Source organism: Columba livia, chromosome 5 (genome assembly GCF_036013475.1).
Source record: "Columba livia isolate bColLiv1 breed racing homer chromosome 5, bColLiv1.pat.W.v2, whole genome shotgun sequence".
NCBI classification, from domain to species: Eukaryota; Metazoa; Chordata; class Aves; order Columbiformes; family Columbidae; genus Columba; species Columba livia.
The window spans coordinates 267,794-287,773 of NC_088606.1; the positions used below are offsets into that span (position 1 = coordinate 267,794).

General features: G+C 49.6%; 1 long non-coding RNA gene across 1 annotated transcript; it reads left to right on the top strand.

The window, feature by feature from the left end:
* The first annotated feature begins 221 nt into the window (after positions 1 to 221).
* LOC135579496 (uncharacterized) lies at positions 222 to 17,318 on the top strand. Its single transcript, XR_010472655.1, has 3 exons — positions 222 to 569; positions 4,341 to 6,321; positions 11,108 to 17,318. It is a non-coding gene; the product is annotated as an uncharacterized LOC135579496 (long non-coding RNA).
* The last annotated feature ends 2,662 nt before the right edge of the window (positions 17,319 to 19,980 follow it).

The window sequence follows — 19,980 nt, forward strand, 5'->3', positions numbered from 1 at the left end:
ACACTCACTGTCTCAGCATTCTCCTCTCTCTGGTAATAACCAGTCTATTGCTGGTCTAGATTTGGGAAAAACTGGTTTAACATGGAAGAGAGTGTTGGAATTTGACTATTTTTTCCTCTTGCTTTCTGTTGCTATGGAAACGGACCCTTCCAACTCTTACGTTTGCTCATACCGTTTCCTATTAATCAGATTTACATTTCTCTCAGTTCCAGTTCCTCAGTTCCTCGCCAGTCACAGCCCCCAGCGATCACCGGCTCTGCCCCCGGCTTGCACACCTGCCCTCCAGCTCCGCACGCAGGGAGTGCGGGTGGCACGTCCCAGCCGCAGCAGAGACGCATGCGGCGGTTCTGGCTGGGGCAGAGCTAATTGCCTGTGCCACACCGGGGGTCTGTGCTGACAGCAGCGCTGCTAACACCGGGATGCTTCGGTCCCTGCTGAGCAGCACTCCACAGCATCGGGGGCTCCTCTGCTCCTCGCCCCGTCCCGCCAGCGAGCAGACGGACACGGGAAACAGGAGCTTCGTGTTCCGGACCAGTGGTCACCAGGGCCCAGACGCTGCTTCATCCAGCGTATGTAAAACTTTGGGTTTGTTCTCCTTCACCTATTCCTACTTTTATTAATCTCAAATTAAGATCTACCAAGCCCGTCAGTCACAGACCTATGGAGAGGTCTTGCAGTAAAAGGAGGAAAAAGAAGGAACGTATGATTGTGAACACACACTTAAGGGAGGGTTATCCTCACCAGACAGGTCTAGATTTGTTTTGGCAAACTTATGCTGTGTGCATTATGGAAGTGTCCAGTTTGGAATGGGAGGTTTGATCAGCAGTGCCTGTCGTACACAGTGCTCCTCGTTTGTTTCGATCAAACAGTACAGAAGACAGAAAGAGCACATGGTTTAAGTTGTATAAATTGTTTCACTTCCCTGTGAAGACTGGCAATCTCTTTGTCAGGCTTCTGAAAAAAACAGCATCGGTGTTTGACAACAGCTCTGATTGCTAAGTAAATGCTGGTAATTATATTATCAGTTTATCACAGTTTATTAAAATCTTCTCCATTAGTCAAGTCACACCTGTGCACATTATTTTCAGAGATGTCTGAGGCTTGTTAAAGTTGTTTCAAGTATTCTAACAGTAGGTGTGGGCTTGCCTTTATAGTTTTGTTGTTTCTGCTTCACAGCTGATGATTAATGTTCTTATTTATCATCACATTCAAGTTAGAATCTGGGCTGATGAATGTTGCTCTTTGTAGTTTGCCTCCCACTCACAAATTCTAATTCTCAGCTTGATCCTAATGCAAATAATCTTAAACCTGGGACTCCTCATTTACACGCAGCTCTAGCGCTTAACAGTCACAGCAATTAACTTCGTTTTCACTGACTTCTCTTGGCTACTCTCCTGCTTTTAACACAAATTTGGTATGACAAGATACATGTTTAGAAAAACAGACTGGTAATGTAAAGATATACCTTCCTGAGAAATTAGAAATTATGATATCTCACAGTTTTATGTACTGAGATTACAGTCAGATCAACATTACTGAAAAGCTTACAAAAGCCAGTGTCTGTGCACATCTCAATGTGCTCTCAAAAGAGAGAAAGAATATGGAAACACAGCAGGAAAAACACCTCTTCATTGAGGATCAGTGAGACACTCACTGTTCCTTGATCCTGGTCAATACTCACACAGTAATTCTGCATTAATATGCAGAACACAGATGAATTAAGAGCTTGTAAGTAACCCCTAGGTCCAAGCACTGCATTGCTCTGACCTTTTTTAAGTTGCTCAGAACACAGAGCTTTACTGTGTCCTTTACTGCCTCTTGCCCTGGGAAAACAGGTAATCAAACGCACAATGCAGAAGAGAAGTAAAAGAGAAGCAGAACACTCTCAGTCATGTTACGTGTTTTCACCTGGGACTCATTTGCAGTTGTCACAGATAGAGCGATGTACTTCACTCCTAAGAGAGAAGCTGCAATGTGCTTATTGATAAAGTTTGATAGTAAATGCCACAGTGGTTTAAGGAGACGATGGCACGGTACACTAGGTTATTTACTGCACGGGGGACAAGGCCAGACAAGTCTGTCAGGGAGACTCCCCTGTTGAGCCACGAGGCTCAGAAAGGAGCCCCTTGCTTTCTGAACTCCTTCTCAGAGGAGTCCCAGTGGGGCTGGATCCAGCCTCAGACTGGGTGAACAGCTTATGTCTAAAGGCTCATATATGCATAATCAATCCCCCTATCACTTAGCTAAGTTGACAAAGCTTCAGTGCGCCTGTTCCCAATTCACTTACCGAGTATCTGATGTGATAAGGATCCTCCCAGCCCTGAGGAGTTACCTTGAGACACCCCAACTCCAAAGAAGAGCCCAGCACACAGCCCAACACCACTCAGAGGGTGCTGAGCCATCCACTATTTATAGAGTAGGATGACTGACTCACGGTCAAATTTGCATGCTGACCGCAGGTGCCAGTTCTTCCAAATTTGGCTGCAGTTGGGCCTGGGCCAGTACTGTGGCCAGGTGGGCAAATTGCTATAATTAGTCCTTGGCTAATTGTGTTGTTATCTGTCTCCACCCCTGAACCCACCCAGATCCTTGAGTCAGATCCAGCCATTGAGAGCAGATGCACCCACCGCAGGTGCTTGTCGGTTGATCAGAGTTACGGCCAAAGGCCGTTCAGTTGCTGGGCTGGGAGGACTTGACCTGCCACAGCAAACGGGTCCCAAAAATTAAGATCAAAAATGAGGGGAAATCCATTCCTTGCAGAATGTACAGTTTTGGGGCAAATATGGGCCATGGACTGGTCCTGCTGGGCAACTGGACAGAAACGTCTGCTCCGGATGTAGCCCCTGTACGACAGCCTAGCTGCTCCTAATGGAGCAGCACCCGCATCATGCCTTCCAGACTCAGTGCCAGGGAACAGTACTGAGCACACTTAACTCCCTAAGATATGCATACTTGTCTTTAAAATAAAGTGAAAAGAGGGAGATGGGTCCAGCATTCCGCTGCACGTCGCAGGGATGGCGCCCGCGCCCGGGGGCCGCGCCGGAGCCTGGGTCGATCCCTGGTCCAACCCCGCGAGAGGCAGCCCGTGTCCGCGCGAACGGCCCCACGAGCTGAGCCCTAGTTGTGCCGTGTGGCCGCGGAGCAGCTCGCCGCTGCGGCAGCACCCGGGCTGCGCGGTGGTGGGGGCTGCTCCCCAGCAACCTGCTTGTCCCCCAGAAACGCCGCCCGCAGCCGGGGGCGCCGGCCCGCGCAGGTGCTCCCGCAGGGAGCTCGGCACCGCGGCTCGGGCTGGCTGTAACGCAGGCTGGAAGGGCCAAAAATCATCCGTCAAAATTGTCTTCAGACATCCTGATTTTACTTCCGACTTCCGAACCTTCTCCCTCACGCTGGGTTGTAAAGGCAGAGCCAGTCTCAGCTTCCGGCAGCCCTCCACGCCTTGATATGAAATATTTATGTCTCCTGCAGTTCCTAGTGTGTGGGAGCCACTAAAGATCAGGTACAGCGAAGCGATAGCTCGTGGTGCTACACTGATAATGTGCTCTGGTGGCACGGTGCCTCTCTGGGGCTGCGGAGAAACCTTCCTCTGCCTCTGCAAAACGAAGATGTGGCCTCTGGTGCAGCTCTGCCAGCATCACCCAAAATTAGAACTGTGGATGTTTTATGTTAGATTTTCCTGTTAAGGTCCCTCTGGACTTGTCTGTGACCATGGGTTTTCCAGAAAGTCCATTCCTATAGGCATCTATCATTGTCCTCAAAAAAGTCCCGAGGAAACAGAGGAGAACATGGAGAAGAGGGGAAGAACATGAACTAATGTGCACCGCATTGTCGATATTGATCAGGGGATCCTTTCAAAATCGGACTTCCTTTTTGTTTTTCATCCTAGAAAAAAGTTGCTGTTATCCCTGTTATGTTAATTCCAGGCTTTCCACAACGGTGTCAGGCACCGAGGAGGTTTTGCAGCGTAGAATAGAGTTCATCAGTCTCTCCGTGATGCCACGAACATCATTAGCTCTAAAATCCTCGTCAAATGTGGAGTGGGCAATTCAAAGCTGAAGTCAAGTAAAATAATGGTTTAAACTTAATTTGTTTAACTTAATAATACTTTTTTGTTGTTGTTCATTATCAGTTTTGAAAATTTTAAGAAAAATCCATTTTAAGAAATGTGAAAGATGAAAAGCCCAAAAGAAGAGTGAAAAATCTAGTAAAGACCCTATAATTCAGCCTCACATGCTATCATATGCGCATGATGACAATACACGTGTGCATTCAGGTGTGCTTACATAAATGTGCCCTAATGACTGAATTCTTCTCTGATGCTTTCCCTTACTTTATGTGTTTAGAAAAGCTGCCCCGTGAGTGGATGCCCTGGTGTGCAGTACACATCTGTTACATGGCGGCACGATCGGACCTTCCGAAACTCCCTGTTCGGAAAAGCTCTGGTAGTGTCTCACAGGCACGATTAACTACACGTGAAAATCTTGTTGGTGTTTTTATGCACAGATTTCTTCAAAGCAAGCACAGAGACAACAAGCAATTGTCTATTATTCACTTGCCAAAGCTCTGTGATTATTTTCCGCATGAAGCCAGAAGGATCACAACATTAGCTTGCGGCTTTTGTGAACCACCAGTGGACAATTAGGATCTGTTACAGAAACACAGCAAAGCAGAACACTTTGTTGTTTTTTGAGAACTGAACAGCATTCGGTGCTCTCAGACGGTATTTGAAACCTCGCACGCTGTGCGGAGGACAGAGCGCAGACTCTGTCAGCTGCACGTCCAGGTCGCAAAGGCGAGTTGTTTCTGCAGAGACCTGCTTCAGTGAGACACCAGAGGGCTCTCGTTGTGCTGGAAACTGCTTCAACTGTGAAAAAAACTGAAGCTGTCTCAGCCAAGATCTTTATTTGCCACCATGAGTGTGATTATCGCTTCGATTTTTTTTTCCATGGTTTTGAGACGTTTTTGTTAGGGTCAGTTCTCAAACAGAGCAGGTGGAGGGAGGGGATCCTTCCCCCAGACACGGCACCGGTGGGGCCACAGCGGGGGATCGTGTCCAGAGCTGCGTTCAGCCTGGAGCAGGCTCAGTGGGGTCTTATCCATGTGGATAGATACCTGAAGGGAGGGTGCACGGGGGCGAGAGCCGGGCTCTGCTCGGCGGGGCCCATTTACGGGAAGGATGTTCCTCCAGCGCAGGGCAGGGGACAGCCGGGCACCGCACGGGCAGCGGGCTCTGCCACGCCACGCCTGGTCCCCAGCAGGAGCCAGTGCCTGGGGACCAGGGCCCGTCCTGGGGATGCAGGTGCGTGCGGACATCACCCACTCATCCAGGCGTCTGGGTGACAAACCCCCAGGGTTCAGGCTGCTGAAACTATCACACTTGTCTCAGTACCTGCTGTGCGAGATCTGCACTGTCAAACAGTCCGTCTGTGACCTGCGGAGGTTAACGTGTCAAATTAACAACCGATGGAGCTGTTTACCTGTTGAGACCAATACAGCTTGCTCCTAAGGGAGGGAGTGAAATGCGAACTAAGTGCAACAGAGCATCTTTGGAGAAGCATGTACAAAACATACTCACACCTGTCTACAAACAATAGCAAGTAATTGCTCAAATCTACTTTGAATGTTTCTGGTTTTACTGCTATCGCATTCTCTTCTCTAATTCTGTTTATAATACCAACAGAAAAGGGGGAAAGTACTTTTTCAGCAGTCTGTCTACATGCTAAAGAAAATACTTTATTTAAAGCTTTTGAAGCTCTATCTTTTCCTTCTGAAGGATTTGATAATGAATTATACATTCCAGCACAACATGAAATATTTAACTCATGCTCTTCAATTTGAGTTCAACTTCTCAAACAGAGGAATGAGTTTGAGCCCAGAAAAGACAGGCTATACAGATATGGATCCACTAGTGCTTCCAACAGTTTTCCTTGCTCAGTGCCCAGATCAATAGGACTGAAGTCTCAGAAGGCTTCAGGTGGCCAGAGCTGTTCTAGGTGCCATTCACTGAATCACAAGAGAAACTTGCCTTCAGCAGATGGATGTGCAAATATGAATTCAGGCTTGATGCTCTGAAAGTACGCCTGCAGATTTCTAAAGGCTTGGAGGAAAATATGCAAGGAAAGTGAAGTGCAATAATTGTTGCTCACACAATGAAGCTACTCCCTTGTTTCAGAACTTCTCCAAGCCAGCAGGAGGGTCACAGCGCTGGCAAAGGGAGGACCCGATCTCCGTGTCCCGGGCTGCTCGCTGGCACCGTGCTGCGGCTGTGCTGGGATCTCCCTGCAGCTGATTCACAGCAGACGCGAATCGGGTCAGGAGCTGTACGTGAGTGCATTCCATTTAACTTTAATGTGTGTGTATAATTGGATAAAAATAGGAATTAAAAAGGAATTCTGACTTCAGTTTCCAGAGGTATGAAGGCAGATACTATATGGTTACACACAAGATAATTTGCTCTGGTTGTCCAAGGTGTGTCATAGATGTTGATTAGTTACCGTTATCTTTAAGAAAAATAATGGAGGAAGCCATAAAGGTCACTATGTACAGTTTCTAGCTAAAGGATTTATATAAGTATTTGCTACACGTGCAAATGGAACATACAATAATTTTTTAATTCAGTGTGCCTGTGGAAAATTCATTTTCAGATCTAGAACAAAATAACAACTTATCATAATCATAGCCTGGCTCTGCAATTACACAAATACATTTGCTCAGGAGTTGGAGGACGAATTCCTAATACTTGGGGCAGAGGAGCGAATGCCGTTAATCGCTGCATCTTCTCAGCGCTGGGGCACGTAAGGCGCTTGCAGAGGTGGCAGACAAGGCGCCTCGGGCAGCACCGCCTCGCAGAGCCTCCGTTTGCCACGTATGAAGTGACGCAGCACTACGAGGTCTTGCGGTCCTGTCCGACCAGATCACGCATCACCATCTCGCGTGGTGTCACTTCGCTGGCACACCGTCACCCTCAGGAGCCGCTGAATTAACTGTGTGCTGGTGGGCTTGGAATACAATGCTTCCAGCCAGGCAGCCTACGCTGGAAAAACCAAAGCTTTATGTTTAATCTATGGGTGTCAGGTAGTCTGCTCTGGCAAACCTAGAACATTTCTTTCTGGTGCCTGGAAATGCTACCTCCCCTGTTCGTGCTTTCAGATAAAGCAAAACAGCCATACAGTGATGGGGAATAAAACCCATTCATTCAAACAGTTTGGAACAAGCAATCCGGACTTGGCTGCTCCCACGGGAGGGCTCAGCCTGAGGTGTGATTATACTGTGTAAATGTCGGCTGTGCTCACGACACTGAGCCTGCACGGAGCCACAGCTCTGGAGAAGCGCGACAAAATCCTCAAATTTTGCTTGAAACTTGGCTTCTGGGACCTATTGGTGTTTTTCTCCACTTAACCTGACTGAGCTTCCAGCCCGCCCGGTGCTATCACCTTGCTGCCGCTGCCCTCGAGGGGCCCCTGTCCCCACTCCCTGGGACAGCCTGGAGCGACGTGCAGGCCCACGGGTGGCCCTGCCACAGCTGGTGATGTGCTCAAAAGCATGATGCTTAAAGCAAAGAATGTCATGGCCAGGCCAGGACCAAAAATGATGGAGATGTTGCTGGTTTTCTCAGAATGGCCTTGCGAACCACGTGGACGGAGGCTGGCATTTGGACGGGCAACAGCAGAGCGCAGGAGGCTTCCAGGCACTTGTGGGAGCGCAGGAGGGTCACACGTGGCCTGAGCGCCTGACTAGCAAAGGCAGCGTCGTGTCCTGGGCACGTCCGAGAGGAACTGCCCGCGCTGCCTCTGCGCGGCTCTCAGGCAACGGTTCATCGGCAGCGTGTGGCGGTGTGCCGTGGGGCTGGGGGTCCAGCCGTTCTCACTACCAGCATCGCTGGGGCACGGGATGGGGTCACCTCCGAGGCTGGAAACAGCCCCCGCAGGGAAAACCTGGGAGAAGAGTGTGTTTGCGCACATGTGCGTGTGCCAAAGGTGTAGTAAAGACACAGCCGTTCGTCTTGCTGGGCACGTGCGGGTTTCTCTCAACCAGATGGCAAATTCTAAAAGTAGCACTTTCCCTGAATTTCAGCCCTTAGTGTTATGGATGGAAGCACTAATCGGGTAAACAGATGCTTATCATGTACGGTGGAAATCCTTACTCATAGTAGGCATATGCTATATGTGAGCGTGAAGTGAGGCACGTATGTAAATTAATCAGGCTCCATTTCCAAACTGCTAAAGAAAAGTGCGTTTTCCTGGGCCAGTAAAAATAGATCACTCGTGACGTGAGTCATGGTTATAACTTCCACAAGTGGGGTTGCGCTGAAGTTATGGACCACGTGTATTTCACAGGGGACTGCCTGCTGGAATCAAAATTCGGGAGAAGCAATGTGTTTCCTCTGGCTCATTTCCTATTATTTGCCTTAAAGGCTCATTCTATAAATTGCAGAGCTGCACCATCATCTGTAGGAAAGACACTGTGAGATGGGATGTGAAATGTGGTTGCTGAATGAATGAATGGACAGATATGTTGTGGTTTATTGTGTTTTGTTTTGTTTTGGTTTGTTTTGTTTTGGTTTGGTTTGGTTGGTTTGCTTTGGTTTGCTTTGGTTTGCTTTGGTTGGTTTGGTTTGTTTTTAAAGGGACGTGTTTTGAACAGGAGAATGTAAACATCTGGAAATCGGTGGGCCACGACCCGTCCTTTCTGTCCTTTCCTGCAGAAGTCCTCTCCTGCTTTCAAAGTGTCCAGCCTTGGATACACGGGAAGTGAAGACATGAGGAGTGTCATATGGGCTGGTTTGAAATCCTCGTGAATTGTAACTGCAGTGATGAAGGATGGACAAGAGCCTTTAGGGAATATCGAGGGGCTCCATCCTGACCCTGCTGTGGACCCTGCAGGGCTGGTGGGCAGTCTGGGTGGCATCTGGCCCCAGGCACCGCGTGTGTCCTGTCGCTGGTGCCTGGTTGGCATCCACGGGCAGTTTTTGTCCTCTGTGAATAGCTGTTTTCTCCATACTTAACCAGCCCGCTTTTTTGTCCCCTTTGACATCCAGCAGCTACTGGGACTTATTCAGTTTCTTAGTAAAACATAAAAATCCCATGGTAAAGCTTGGCATATCTGGTTGGCTTTCAACAAAGCCTGAGTGCGTCCCCCAAGGAGATGTTGTGCAGCAAGAAAGGCAAGACAGTGAAAACGCAAACCTGGAAGCAGAGATCAGCACATTCCAGCTGTCCGTGTCTCGGTCAGGGGAGTGTGGTGAGAGCAGACTCCGAGCTCTTGGGGAACCACGCACGTTTGTGTCAGGAGTAAATCCCGAGCCCTAGAGCAGTCTCTGAAATTTTCTTCTGGATCACCGAGGACAGAAAGTCCGGTTATCAGTTATTTTGATGAGGCTTCTGGCCACAACTACAGATTCGTAAAGAAGTTGCAAAATGTAAGCAGAAATAACTCAGTGAACTTCAAAATGCAAGACCCGATTCAGGCTGGAAAGGCTGGTCCGGCTCCGTGTGCTCTCCAGTAAAAGCACCTTGCGCTCCCCGCGGAACCAGAGCCCGCAGGGACACGGCGAGCAGAACCAGCTCCCTTCCCTGAGGCTGCGTGGGTTCTGCAGTGCAGAGCAGCTGACTGGCATCACGAATGTCTCTCAATATGCATCCAGCAGCAAAACCAGAACTTGCATCTAAAATGTGGTTTGGTTGTTGCCAGCAGCTTTTGCATCCTGCACCTTCCAAGTGAAAGTAAACTGCAATTATCTCAGGCCAAGAACTTAAATGCGCTTTATCCTGGTACTAGACCACTATCCATCCCGACTGTGTGGTGGCAGAACTGACAAAGGGGCTTTGCTGTGGGTGCTTCTGGTATGACACTGTGCGAGCTGAAAGAACTTGGCTCAGTCCTCCTTTCTGCCCCTAGAGAAAGCTCAGCTCTTGCAGCGCCCTGAGGGACCAGCGCAGCAGAGCCCTTGAGATCCTGCATTAAAGCACAGCTCTGCTAGCTTAGGAAATGAAAACGCTGTGTTTAAGTACTGACAACTTCAGGGAAGTCTTTAAACTGGTAGGCTGACGGTTGGAGCATAATGCTGAATATCACAGATCAGTGCTCAGCAGAACGCAGACTGAAGCAAGGGGATGCCTGATCTGTAACTGCTTGCAAGAAACAAATGTTCCAAGGATCACTGTAAGGAGTAGAGCACAAGAATGTGGTACACTGGAAAGTTTAAGCAGATAGGAAAGCAATTAAACTTTTAAAATGCAAAAATCTAGATATTCTATAATCAGTTAATGTTTTTTACGTGGGGGTCTTTCACTGAGCGGCTTCCAGCAGCCGCTCTGCTCGGTCAGCGTTCAGCCGGCCCGGGTGCCCGGTGCGAGGAGAGGGCGGCAGGGGCAGCAGCGGCTGCTCCGTGCCGCGCCAGCCCGCTCCACGCTCGGAGCCGCTGCTGGCTTGCTCGGGTACAACAGCTGCGGTGGTTTCTGTGAGAGAACCTTGGTAAAGAAGATGAGGTTTTTTTTTCCTGTGTCTTTGCCCACAAATAATGTACTTTGAGACCCATACTGCTAATAGGTCTCTACTGGGACGGTCTTGTCCTTGGGAAATCCCTATCAGATTTTTAAGTTACCTTTCTGGAGTCCTTCTAACTTTGTGGATTCATGTGTGATGTATATATCATATGCTCCCACAGACATGTACTCCAGAGCACTGCTTCTGCAGTTGTTTTCAGACATCATGGACAATGGCTTTCCCAGAATCAATCGATCATGCGAAACGCTGCCTGCCTTCAGCAGGTTGTGTGCAGTGTGCTCTGAAGTAAACTCACTCATTAATAAGTGTTTGTGTCTCATTCATGGATAACATGGGGACAAAAGGGGAGAACGGGAACCCTTGAAATAACAACTTCTCTTTGAAGAGTTTGCACATCCAGCTTGAATAAAGAAATCCAACATGAACACTATTAAAAGATAACTATTTCTAAAATTCAGTTCCTGAGCAGCCAGCTTACTTGCTTTTTAAATAAGTTTATGAGACGTAATTTGTTCTCTGAGAAAGGAATAATATGATATGTTTTCTGATTAATTTACAACTAGGAGGAATGCAAAGTGAAGTGTTGTTGTGTTTCTGTCTACAGTTCATTTAGGAGACGCAGAGCGCTGGTTGACCTGAGTGCTCCGCGCTGATCCGGCGGATCCGGTGCCCGGTCTGAGGGTGCGGACGCTGCTGCTGGTGTCTCGGGAGGGACGGTGGACGCGGGCGGGTGACCTGAAGTGTCCTGATCTCCGAACCTGCTGCCACGTTGTCTTCCACTGTTGAGTCTTCTACAGCAAACTTGCTTGTGTAAATGTGTGATGGTATCTCTGTTATGTTTATATGGGAATTGTACTTCCTCCTGGTGTCTGTGCCGTGAATGTTTCACATTTGAGAACCCCAAGAAGTCTCTAACCCATATATTCCTTGGGCAGTACCGCAGGGCCTTTCTGAATGTAAATGTTTTCATTCCAGCGCGTTAATCTTGCACAATACCCAGCTTTTGGAAGTCTGTGCCAGCAAATTGGATTTTAGTTTCCTGACATAACAAAAGAGATGTGAAAACCAAGAGAAACTGTTTCCAAACTTCTAAAGGGATTTCTGCAGCAGAAAAAAGCTCACTTTTTAAAGTGGGAACTGGATGAGCTTTTCCAGCTCTCTGAACGTTTGCACCTTGTCTTTCAGTTATATTTCTGTAAATTGAAACACAAAATGTTTCTCAATGGCATTGCAGCTGGGATTATCTAACTGATATGGATATGGGGTGCACAACAATTTCTGCCTTTTTAGTACTTATTCCATCATTGTCTCCACAGAAGTACAAAGACTTTTTGAGCACAGACATGCAGAGGTATTTTTCATTTGCATACCGTGCCTTTAGCAGCTGGCAGTATACTTAGTTAAACATTGAGTGTATGGAAAATAAATGGCGCATCGGTACTTTCATACCTTAATATGCTTTTTAAAGAAACCGACCTTTTGATATCCAACATGTACAAAGTATTAGTTGCTACTTACTCCATTGCTTTCTCTTCCTTCATCCTGTGTAGAATTTAAATATTCTATTTTATTTTTATTTTTGGAGACAAGAGGTTTGAATTTTACAGTTATAATTGCACTGTCACCTTCAGCTGTTATTGCTTATGCTGCACAGCAATGTTAAGATGACCTTTCTGCACCTGTGACCAAGTTTTCTAGTGTGACCAGCTCAGGTCACTGGGCTTGAGTTGGTGGCTCCTTTCAGTGTCCCCTCTGTAAGCAGTGTGGCGCCGGGGACAGGGCGGGCCGAGCCGCGAAGGGCAGCAGTAGCTACACAGGAGTCTGCTTTGCAGGGGGAGCGTCGCCGCGGCTCAGAGCTGCCCAGGGCTCGCACCAGGCACCGTGCCTGGATCACAGCTGGCAACCGGCTGCTCTCTCCGTAGGACAAAGCCACCTTTTGGAACAAAGGGAACCACCGCGAGGGCAGCAAAAACCCCTTTGTTAGGACAGACTTCAGCAGTGAAGCTGCGAAGTGACCCAGCTTCACCTGTTGCAAGGGCCTGGGAAAGCAGGGGCTGGTTTGTCCGTCCTGGCCGGCGGCACGCAGGCGCTGTTCCGAGGCGGGGGTGTGCTCCGCACCCGCCGCTCTGCACCCGGCCGGCAGCGACGGCGGCGACCGGGGCAGCCGCTCCTCCTGCGGTCGGACGGCGCAGGTGGCCCTGGCTGTGCCCAGAGCAGAACCGGAGACCTGCGGGACGGAGAAAGCGTCAGCAGGTGGCACTGGTGACATGCAGCAGATTTTCTGCGTCTTTGCAAAGAAAGGGAAAATACAGTCAGTTTGTGCATTTTGGCACAAACGGGTGCCAGCAGCTCTGGGCTCAGCTGCTGGCACACATGGCTCAGCTGGAGGCGAGGGCAGTGAGGATGCTGGCAAGCGATGGGGAGATCCGACGTTCCCGGCGCTGGCAGCACTCCTGCCTCTGGCTGGGAGGGTCTGGGGCTGCCGGCGGGGGCCGTGGGGGCTGGAGAGCTGAGCCGGGTGCATCACAAAGCCGGGCATGCAGCTAATTGCAACCTGGGCAAGCTTCCAAAGATCATCCTTGCTCATGCTTTCCGCTTGTGATTTACTCAGCAAGAAAATCCACCCATTCTGAATGTCACTGGAGAAGTGAATTGGCTTTAATGCGAGGTCAGCTCAGTTTCTAAACATGGTACTGGCTGGCTCATCAGCCTGTGTGCATCTTCTGCGATCCCATCCCTGTCTGTAGTTGTACCCCATCCGCGTACGATGGACCTCTGCTTCAGCAGAGCACAGCTTCAGGCCTAAAGTCAGCACACCACGAACTTTCCAAACCTCCGATAAATCTAGTGTGAAAACCCTATTTCAAATTGTTTGGACTTGAGATGTGTTTCCCCAGGCAAAGTCAGCATATAGGTCATTGGGAAAGGGACAACCTGCACTGATAGTGCAGCAGGTTGGGACCTACTTGGGGGAACTGGATTTGTACAAATCTGGGGGCTGGCAGGGACTCACCAAGGGTGCCAAAAGGGTTAATTGACGTGACTGGGATCTGGTGTGTGTCACCTGTGAAAAATTGTGGTGATTAGGAGGGGACTGTGACTGGAAAATAGTGATATGGCCCCAATCTTTAAGAAGGGGAAGGAGGAGGACTCAGAGGGATGGGCTGGTCAGCCTCACCTCAGTTCTGGAACAACCATGGAGTGTGGCCCCTGGAATCTGTTCCCAAACAAAGCACAAGAAATCAATTGGGACCAGTCAACATGTTCCCCAAGGCAGGTGCTGCTTGGACAGCCTGATGGCTTTCTATGGCAGGATGGGACTGCGGGGCAGGGGACAGCAGGGACCAGCGTGCTGGGGCCGAGCGAGGACATCAGCACCATGTCCCACCGCAGTCCCCGGCGGGAGCTGAGGACACACGCTCCGGGCTGGATGGACCTGCTGTTGGGTGCGATGGGAACGGACTGGGCTCACAGAGTGGCTGCCCAGCAGTGACTGGAGCTGACGCTGGAGCCAGCGGCGTTTCACATCCTGGCAAGGGGGGTTGTTATCTCCTCTGCTCAGAGCAGGCAAGGACACCTGGGGACCTGCGTCCAGTTTCAGGCTCCCAGTTCAAACGGGATGTGGAGCTGCTGGAGCGGAGCCAGCAGAAGCTGCGATGATGGCGAGGTATCCGGGGTCTGTAGCCAAGGCGGGAGCTGGAGGCTGGTTGAGCCTGGCTGGGGAGGCTGGCGGGATGGTCTGACCGCTCCTGGGTCCACTGCCCACAGCAGCGGCTCCAGCAGGAGAGCTGGGCGGTGCTGGGTCAGGCGCTGGAGTCCCCGTCCCCGGAGCTGACGGCAGCTCTGCTCTGAGCAGCAGGGTAGGTCAGGGTCCCTTCCAGCCACAGTGTTTACGGTTCTGTGTAATATCCCAGGGAAATTAGGAGAGAATTGGTAGATTGTCGTGTACTGAAACTACAAATGCTTGTTTCCATATGTTCTGTGCTTCGATCCATATTTTCTTTTTAAAGTTCACCTTGTGTAATAAATAGTTTATAGAATTTGTTACAAAATATTATATCAATGTTAAGGATATACTATATGTCCAAAATTTGTATTTTATTATGAGAATTTCTGTCCTATTACTCCTAGAACAGACGTAAGAAGAAAGTTTGTGTCAAATACAGAGTTATTACTAAATATGTTGTTTACAGACATTGAAGGCTCCTGGAAGACACTGATGTAATGACCCAGGATTTAAAACATGCACATACCGTTTTTCAAGTGAAACTCATAAGCCAGTTTCTCCTCTACAAATGACAACAGGGTATGTTCCCTGTGTAATTCAGGCTTTGCTGAAATGCGCATGGTACTCCTAAGAACCTTCTACCAATAATGCCCATGAGAGAAAACGGATAAACCCTGGAAACAGGCTTTAGCTAAAAATTACAGGACTATTAGCAGGCTAGAATCTTATGTATAAGTAGACCTATCCATCTTGCTCTTTGTAGATTAATGCAATGCCTTTTAAGTCAACTGTTAATACCTTATTAAAATATTCACTGTTGTTTTGCTCACATACTTTGGGGCATTTGTGTCTCTCATGTAACCAGTTCTTCCTCCAGGACTTGCAGAGCGCATGGCAGTGGAGGTCTGCTGCTTTAACCCCGTTTTATTGAAATCCCGGCCCAGAAGGACGGTATGACTTGTGCACAAATCACTTGGCAGGTCAGAGACAGGGCCAGAGGGCTGCTCTCCCGATCCCACTGCACTTTCATCGCTGAACCAGAGTGCAGCACAAGGGACAAAAGGATAGTAAAATCTTTAGTGACAAGTCGACAGTACCGTCACGGAACAAACCAACCCCCTGCCCACGGTGCTGGACACCCACGCAGAGCTGCAGCGTGCCAGTCCCTTGCAAGCCTTTTGCCGGGACACCGGGCTCCGAGGTGTCCCTGGTGCCCAGAGACACGCGGTGCTGCCCACACCGTGCCCTTTCCAGCCGACATGCCAGCGAGAGCTGGTGAGGAGCCGCGGGCTGCGCGGGGACGTGTCCCCATGGAGGGCTGGGCAGGAGGACGCGCTGCGCAGCAGAGCCCGAGGGTCCTGCTGGATCTGCACCAGGGACAGTAATGTTGGCAGAAATAGTTGTAGAAAGAATTTTTAATGTGCATAAAATTGAGACTATTTTAAGACTAGAAATCAGAGACTCTCTGTGTTCATGATTTCATTCCCATGAGCACCCCTCTGCTTATAAATACCTCCTATTTGCATTGAATTGTTTATTGTTAATAGCTTTGGTGTTTAGAAGGTACAAATAACATATCCCCTGGGGAAAGGAAATGTCTTTCCTGACATATAAAATATCTACTTTGTCTACTTTTGAACTAAGGAGAAGTACTTTAAGAACTATTATGTAGTTTTTAACATCTAATAGGAGCTAATGGTCTGACCTGCAATACCGCTGTCCGGCTGGTCCCTCTGTCCGGAGCGCAGGTTTGGGAGGGTGCCGCCCGCACGCGCAGCGCTGGCCTGGAGCTGGTGCCCGAGGGCAGAGCAGCGCCGGGGCCGCGGGGCAGCGCCCGGAGCTGCCGGCTGCCTGGAGGCTGCAGCTGCTCGTGCACAGCGTGCGGGAGCCGGGTCTGTCTTCTGGGGGGGGTGTTTGTAAGTTCTGCGGACTCCAGCTAAGCAGCATCACTTGGCCTTGTTCAGTGAGGATTTACAGGTACTGGCACCAGGACATTGCCTATATGGCAATGAACCAGTTTCAATAAACCAGTTTTCTGCTGTTGTCTGTTGGTTTAGACCGCAGTATTAAATGAAGAAATCACCTAATAAATTCATTTATTAATGCCTTCAAAATCTAATAAAGAAATATGTCAGGCATTAATTTACCTGGAAAGATAATCAGAGAGACCCTTCGACTGGAGCAGGCAGTCTGGGCAGCGTCTTTAAAGTTAATAAAGCAAGAAGCTAAGAGTCTGTACAGCTTCAGTCTCTGTTAGCATCTCTTTGCTGGCAGCATGCAGCAAGAGGCAGCAAAAGAATACTGAATTGCTCCAAAAGTACCCCAGTCCTCAGCAAAGGAAAACTCCCCGTGGCAGGAGGATTTGTCACGGCCCCGGTAAGGCAGGATGGAGCTGGGACCCACCTCCCCCGGGTCAGAGACGCTTCCGAGCTGTGGGTCACGTCGGGTGGAGCATCGTGCTGCATGGAGACGGCGATGGGATCGGCGAGCGCTGCAGGATCGGCGGCTGCACGGCGGGCCCGGACCTCTCCGGCCTCAGGGATTCACTAATTAGACACTGAGGAACAACCCTTCTGAGGTTTGTAAAACATTCACGTTGTCTGAGCTACCGGAAGCCGCATGTTCTGCTCTTGCAGCAAGACTGAGCAGCACCGCACCTTCGCTTTGAGCCTTTTCACTCTGGTGCTGCTCTCTGTGCATCCAGATCCGTGGCCCCTAGTGTTCGCCTTGCAGAAGCAGATTTTCCAGAGGTGCAGTGGTGTCTTCATGAGTAAAGATTCCTGAGTTGTTTTAGATGTGGGGCACACCATCATTAAACCACGGTAAAGTATCTTGGATTGTAGGATTATGCGTTCAGTCTTTTCCTGGAATTGTATTCACATTTATTTAAAGGTGAATTTTCACTTAAAGTAATTCTTGCTCTGCAGAAATCAGTGGAGTTAAACCCAGTGAGAAGTAGATGTTTTCTGGCTTTTTCCTTCACTCTCGGTTTTAGGGGTCCAGCGAGGACGGGCGCTGGTGTTGGGAGGTTCTGCCACCTGCGCTGCCCACTGCACTTTGGTTACTGCTATAACTACCGACTCGATCTCCCACCAGCTGACGCTTTTGTTCCCTTTTGTGCGCTTTCACCTTAGTTGAAATCCATCAGCTTGCATAAAAAAACAAAAACAGACTTCTGAACACCAGCTTTGATGAGATGGAGATGAGATGAAGAGATTAGAGCAGCTGTCTCTCAGAAACTGCAATAATAAAAGATGTACAAGTTCCTTCCACTCAGTAAAATCCAATGGACATTGCCTAAAATCCTATAAAACCTGTGAGGCAGAAAATGCACCTTCTGCAGCTTCTTTTCCCTCTGTCACAAGCAGATCAGAACGGACACATCGGGTCTGTCTTTGCCCATTCGGCCTCTTCTCGTGTGGATTCCAGGTGCGACTCGGTCTCTTTGCGCTGATCCTGTGTGCTCCTTGAAACTCCCAAAAAGCCTCAAAACTCAGCATACTGCTGTGAGAAAGGCGGGATGAACAGCTTTTGACTCACAAGTAGTCATTTTTCCAAAGATTTTTTTCCCTTCGTCCCTCCTTTGATTGTGCCCACCTTTCCTTTCTGTCTTCTCCTATTTACGGTCTGTTTGGGGTGCAAATCTTGGTACGTGTTGAGCTCTCCCGTTGTTGTATCTGCCCACAGCCCCTCTCAGGGATTGCCTGGGGGTAACTCTGGTGTTCAGGACAGACAGAACCAAAGTTCTTGCTTGGAAAGGTCTCCCGTCAGCCTCCTGGTCTCCAGCTGAACCCCCAGGTCCCTCAGCTGCTCCCATCACACCTGTGTTCTTGAAATTCATGCTTAATTTTAACTTGGTTTCTGGTCACCATAATATAATAATAAAGGCTAAGTTCTGCATGTTACCTTAAAATAAGAGAGCAAAAAGTTTCTTGTTTAAACACAAAAATGAATAATATCACCTGTGGAAAAAACCCTTGATTGTTCATCCTCTATAATGTAATTTTTTCCACTAGGATTAAAAGATTTTAAAATACCTTCCTTAATGTCCAGTGTTCAATTGTTTTTCTCAGGGTCACAAACCATTTTGCACAGAGCAAGAGCAAAGCACAGCTTGTTCTCTAAACCTATGCTCTGCTCCTGCCTTTCTGGGAAGCCGCAGGCAAGCTGTGTGTTTTGGAAACAGCCGCAGGTTCCGGGAATCCTCAGCGAGCAGAGACCTCCTCACAAAGCGGAGCCCGAGGGCTGAGCGCCCAGCAAGAGGGAGAGCATGGCGGATGGGCCCGGTGGGTCCGGAGTCCCTGCTCCCCTGGGGGTTCCGCGGGCAGGAGCCCCAAGCCCAGGCTGCCTGCAGGGCTCTGCTGCTGGGGACACCCCGCCTCGGCGTGCACCTCCACGTCAGTGTGTCCCCAACCTCGGCGTGCACCTCCACGTCGGTGTGTCCCCAACCTCGGCGTGCACCTCCGCATCGGTGTGTCCCCAACCTCGGTGTGCACCTCCACGTCGGTGTGTCCCCAGCCTCGGTGTGCAGCTCCACGTCGGTGTGTCCCCAACCTTGGTGTGCACCTCCACGTCGGTGTGTCCCCAACCTCGGCGTGCACCTCCGCATCGGTGTGTCCCCAACCTCGGTGTGCACCTCCACGTCGGTGTGTCCCCAACCTCGGTGTGCACCTCCACGTCGGTGTGTCCCCAGCCTCGGTGTGCACCTCCACGTCGGTGTGTCCCCAACCTCGGTGTGCACCTCCACGTCGGTGTGTCCCCAGCCTCGGTGTGCAGCTCCACGTCGGTGTGTCCCCAACCTCGGTGTGCACCTCCACGTCGGTGTGTCCCCAACCTCGGTGTGCACCTCCACGTCGGTGTGTCCCCAGCCTCGGTGTGCAGCTCCACGTCGGTGTGTCCCCAGCCTCGGTGTGCAGCTCCACGTCGGTGTGTCCCCAGCCTCGGTGCGCACCCACTGTGGGCAGGCAGAGAGACCCCTGCTGCCCCGCCGATGCTCCCCTGCTGCAGCCCTGCTAGGACAAAGTCATGTTTAGGAAATCCACTGCTGAGAAATGACCTTCTGAGAAATTTTTAGCAGAAACAATGGTCCAGCTGTGCTGTGGTGTGAAAGAAGGTGGAAACTCTGCCCTGGACTGTTTGCAGCTGTTCTGTGGGCTGGAGGTGCCGGTGGAGAAGTCCATCTCTCCAGGAGGGGTCTGCAACGGGCTGTGTGTGCAGCAGGAGCCAGGAGCTGTCTGTGGAGCTGCACCCCGGGGACAGGACACGACAGGAGGGCTGTTCCCTGCTCCCAAACGCCACTGCTCCTGCGACCCATGGCCACCAAGAGGGCAGTGAGCATCTCCCAGGCTGGACTGGATCTTACCAGAAGGAACAAACCCACTCAAGCTCTTGCCATGTAAAGCACAATGTTAAAACATTTCAGAATTGCACAATAGCTCAGGGGAATGACAACCTTTTTCCTTAAAGATAGATGTTGCCATTAATCAGGTGTTCATTTGCTTTGCTTGAATAAGCCAAACTCATTGCAAGAACAAAAAGGCTGCCACTGGAATAGTCCAGCTTTTCAATTTCAAACCATCTGCAGATTACAGAATAAATGAAATATTCAGCATACACAAATACTGTACAGAATGATATGATACAGACCATTTCACTTCCTTTCATCCTTTTCCAACTTATTGGCTTTTAAGTAATAGATAGACCTACATCAAAAGCTCCACTCAAATAAGAATAAACAAATACTTAAAGCA